This window comes from Ochotona princeps, chromosome 28 (assembly GCF_030435755.1).
Source record: "Ochotona princeps isolate mOchPri1 chromosome 28, mOchPri1.hap1, whole genome shotgun sequence".
Classification (NCBI taxonomy): domain Eukaryota; kingdom Metazoa; phylum Chordata; class Mammalia; order Lagomorpha; family Ochotonidae; genus Ochotona; species Ochotona princeps.
In genome coordinates this window covers 9,879,343-9,884,661 of record NC_080859.1, presented here as the reverse complement: position 1 = coordinate 9,884,661, position 5,319 = coordinate 9,879,343, and positions in this window count along the sequence as shown.

Here is a 5,319-nt window from a genome sequence, read left to right as displayed (position 1 = left end):
GAGCCATTGATTTGTGTTCACTGATTTTGTAACTTGCTGCCCTGCCAAACTTTCCTATGAGTTCCAGTAATCTCTTTATTGAGTCTTTTCTTTGTCCTATGTATAGAATCATGTGATCTGTGAACAGGAATAATCTTAATTCCTTGTTTCCAATTTATATTCCTTTAATTTCTTTTTCTTGCGTAATTGCCGTAGCAAGGACTTCAGTACTATGTTGAGTGGCAGTGATGAAAGTGGACATCCTTGTCTTGTTTGTGGCCTATTATATGATCAATCCAGGAGAAAGTTCTATGTATTGATGAGAAAAAGTGTATTCTGTATGTAGGCTGAAAGGTTCCATTGAGATCAGTTAAGTTTATTTGTTCTATTTGGGTGAGCTCTTTTTTTTTTTTTTGGTAAATTTCTGTTTCTTCATGCGGTCCATTGAAGTTAGTGAAGCTACCAGCGAGTTTCCGTCTGGGGCTCTCATGATACTCTTGTGCTCTGGTTTCCGCAGCCCAGGCTCCTGGGCCACCACTCTCCACCCCTTGTGATCCTGTATTGTGGCTGCACTATGTCTGCTCAGCTTTATTCCTGCTCCTGCTTCTAGCAGTACCCACGATTAGGGAAACACCACCTGTTACTTTAAACTAGGTCACAGGGCTGTCGGTTGTACAGTTTTTATCTTTTTTTTTTTTCTGAAACTTGTTGGAAGTTAGATATGGGAGTAATCCAGACCTATTTTGGATGACTCATGGGACACCAAGTCAATGTAGGTGGGACCAGTGCAATGTGTTTTGTCGGAAGTGAGTTCTCTGCTTTCTGCATGTGCAGTTCGCCGTTGTTCCCCCGTGGCTTCCCTGTGTTCCAAGCTCTCCAGGTGTGTCTTTGCAGTCAGCCTGCCCTCTCTGTTTCCTGGGATCACACCCTCTGTGCTTTTCCTTCGTTAAATTCTTCTCTGTCAGAGAATGTGTCCGCACTCTATTCTGCCATCTTGGTTCCCTGAATAAATAAAACTTCAAAAAATGCATAACCAATAATTTATTATTTCTAAAATTAAGTAGTAGGTCCTAGTATATTTGAGGCTTCTGGTCACCTTTATTTCTTGTATGTGTGAGTTGGCATCAGCCTCATTTGGTACCATCACCAGCATGAGCCTCGTATCTTTAATATGAATGTACTTCAAAAAGTTCATGGAGCATAATTCACTATCATCTTAGATCTGTATCATGAAACACATGAAATTTGCTCAATTTTTGTAAAGAAAGTAAGTTTAAAAATAAAAGTTCATGGAGAAATGGAACTGGAAGTGAGATTTTTGTTGTAAAAGTTTTTTTATAATATGTGAAGGTGGATTTATGCACAAGGTTAAGCCACCACTTGGATGCCTCTACCCCATGTTGAAATGCCTGGATAGAGTCTTGGCTATTCTGTGCTTCAGATTTGGCTTCCTGCTAAGGCACCTCGGAGACAGCAGGTGGTGGCTGAGATTCTTGGGTTACTGCTACCCAAATGAGAGACTTGGTTAGAGCTCTTGGCTCCTGACTTTCATCTGGTCCATCTGCAGCTGTTGTGGCCTTTTGGAAACTGAATCAGAGGGTGAGAAGTGGAGCAGTAAGGACACGAACCCGTGCCTATATGGGATCCTGGCGCATGCAAGGCTAGGACTTTTGCCACTGCTACTGCACCGGGCCCTTTGTTGTCTATCCTTCCCTTCTCTCTCTGTCACTCTGCCTTGCAAATAAATAAATCTTAGGAAAACTATGTGTAAATTAGATTTTGTTTTGCAGTAAAATAAACTCATACTTCTAATTCCATTTTCCACAAACTTTTGGAATTACCCATGTATAAAATGATTTCAGGGGCTTTTATTTCATTCTTGTTTCTCCAGTAGTAGTAACAGCAGTGTTGATGACTGTCATTTGTATTAAGTGAGAAATAAATAATCTTTAGCAGCACTAGTTCTGGCTAGGCCACATATGGCTAAGAATATTACATATACTTGTTATATATATATGCATACACACACACATACATATCCTATTACACTGTTTATATTTACCAACAGTTATATTTCTAAGAGAGGGAATTGGATCTTTCCTCCCTTTCAAAATTTGTAAATTGTCTGGAACATTGCAAATTATCTTGTTTTTCTCATTGAATGTTTAGAGAACATAAAATGTGAAAGCTTTACAAGAATTGCCATCTCTGTTTACTTACATTTCTGTTGCTTGATTTTGCCTTTATAGTTTTGACCAAAATAATTCTTAATTTGACCAAATGAATATAAAAATCAAATTGTTTTCCTTAAAGTTTGTCTATGCGACAGTCTTACATTTCCATTGAAGGGAAGTACAATCTTATTCTGGTGTTTCAGCTGTGACCGTAATTGCCTTTTCTTTTTTTCCCTCATTGAAGACATTTGCTTTGTTTTTGATGGAAAAATGAGAATTTATTTGGATTCTTTGGAGTTTTCTTCACATCTGGTACAGATGTATTTATTCACAGTCTAGTCCAAATCATGACTTGAGGGTTTGAACTCTGCCTGCCATGTGGGAAACTGGGATGAAGTGTGTGGCTCCTGGTTTCCACTTGGCCCAAGTCTGGCTGTTGTGGACATCTGGGGAGTGAACTGGCAGATGGAAGATCTCTCTCTCTCTCTGTGTGTCTCTGTTTCTCTCCCATCTCTGTCTCTCTGCCTTTTAAGTAAAAGTGGCAATAAATAAATAACATTTTGTGTAAAAAAGAATTTTCTTGGAGTTTCTAGGATGAGACTCTGATCCTAGGTTAAGTAGTTTTTAACTAGATTAACACAGTCATCATTCAGAAACACCCATTTATTTCTTCTTCTTATCGAATGAATGAGACTATTGATACAACACAATTAATATGAAATTTTTGTGTTTGATCTTTGGAAGATTTCAATGACTAGTCTACTTTTCTGAGAACTTCCGATGAGTGAATGCTGCTCATATGTGAACATAAGATTTGGCAGCCTTTCCAAGTGGAACTGGCATTCTTCAGAAAGAACAGAATTTGGAAGTGTCATTAACAGAACTGTGGAGAGTAACCAAAACATATCTATTTTCAAGTTTAAAAAAATGCAAAAGTAACTGAGCTTGAATATTAAAGCCTAAAATTTAAAGCAACCATTGTTTTTGAGCATATGGAAGACATTGTAATGATACACATAAACATGATTCAGTTTTTAAACAAGTAGACCATATTTTTCTTTTTATTTATGCAACTTGTATGGGGTTTAATAGAATCTACATATTGCTATAAATGATAATGAATATGGATTTATCTGTAAAATCCTGTGATTCTTGTGGCATAGTGGGTAAAGCCTATGCCTGCAATGCTATCATCCCATGTGGGCACTGTTTTGTGTCTTGGCTGTTGCACTTCCGATCCAGCTTGCTGCTAATGAGCTGAGCAAAGCAACAGAAGAAGGCCCAGATATGTGGGGCCTTGCCACCCCAGAGAGAGACTCAGAGGAAGCTTCTAGCTTCGGGCTATGTCCTGGCCCAGTGCTGCTACTTTGGCTATCTGGGAATGAACCAGTGGATGTATCAGTCTCTCTTTCTGTCTCTGTAACTCTTTGAAATACATAAATAAATCTTTAACAAAAATCCCATGATTCACAATATTGAAATTTTAAATACAGAAATGCTCAAATTGGCTTTCCACAAAAAGAAAGGATTTTTAAAAACTTCTATTAGGAGAAATGCCAATATATGATGAGTCATCATAGATGAGTAATATTCTAGAAATACTTCGTTTAGATTTCTTAAATGTTATTTTGTCTAGTTTTTCCAACAGTGTATTGTGTTTTGAGTGTTGCATTGAGCACAATATGTAGTAGCAGTTGTTACAGCATCCTTTCTTATTAAAGATCATGCATTTCTTAGAGTCAAGGTAGATATTTCCCTTTATGTCATGCATTAAGAATTACTGGCAATACCAAGAAATATGGGGCTCTACCATGGCTGTCTAGATAGAAGGCGTTGTTTTTGAAACCCTTCCTTTGGGAGCCTAAAATACATCTGTGTATATGTTCTTGTTCTTTAATGGGAGTTATATGAACACTGATGATGTGTTAGCAATGTGTGCAGCAGTGTGCAGTGTGCAGGTGCCCAAGCGTGTCTTCACTTCCACATGTGCTAATATTAGTGTGGGTATTTATCTTCATACTAAGTATTTTAACAATTTATAAGATGGAGTTATGTCTACTTAAACACAAATAGGCAGATTTGGCCAAAAAAAAAAAAAAAAAGAGAGAGAAAATTTTACAGTTAGGGAAATTCTGTCCTGGAATGAGTGTGAGGTTTAATTGTTCTGTTCCTTTCAGCTCAGTTCCCTCATGTGTGCTGGGCTGATGTGTTTCAATGTTTAAAAGATAGGTGTATTTTTTTTAATGCCATGTGAAATACAGGCCAAGTAATTAACACGGACCACTGGCAGTGAGAAAGCAGGCACGCGTTATACATGCCATTGTAGTTAGGGATTTTGAGCACATACAAATTTTTCTTACAGCTGGCTTTCTATCTTAATTCCTGAGAAAGAAGTCACTTAATATAATGATACTTGAAGGTTGTTGTGTAGTTTCAAAGGCCTAATAGCCTGGTAGACTGTATTAATCTGTTTTATATAGACGTTAATAGATTTCTGCACGAGCCTGGGCCAGGCTCATCCCTCAGAGATCACATCTTAGGATGCTGCACTGGTGTGACATGATGTGTTCAACTTTGACAGCATTCTTCTTTAAGCCCAGGCCAGTGTCTTTTCTGCTACCATCCTGTAGTTGGGTATGTCTGGTTACTTTTTTTTTAGACATCGATCTCTTTATTTGAAGGACAGAGCTATGGAGGCAGGGAGGCGACAGGTCTTCCATCCACTGGTCCACCCCCGAATGGCCACAGTGGCTGGAGCTCGGCCAGTTTGAAGACAGAAGCCACCTGGGAGCAGGCGTAAGCGCTTGGCTTACCCCCTGCTGCTTTCCCAGGTGCGTCAGCAGAGAGCTGGATCAGAAATGGAGTAGCTGGGACTTGAAATTGGTAGTCTATGAGATGCCAGCACTGCAGGCAGCACCTTTACCCACTGTGTCACAGCTCCAGCCCAGGATACCATTTTTATAAACTGCTCAATGTATTTTGAAAATGTTTATCACTTAATTTTGCCATATATATAAAATGGAGGCTAAATATTTGAGGAATAAAATAGTAAGTATACCCATAGATATTTTTTCTCTTTTTATAAAATATTATTTGAAGCTCAGTTACAGAAACTCCTTTGCTCCTGAAATGGCTACCACACTTGGGAGGGACTAAGCCCGACTGC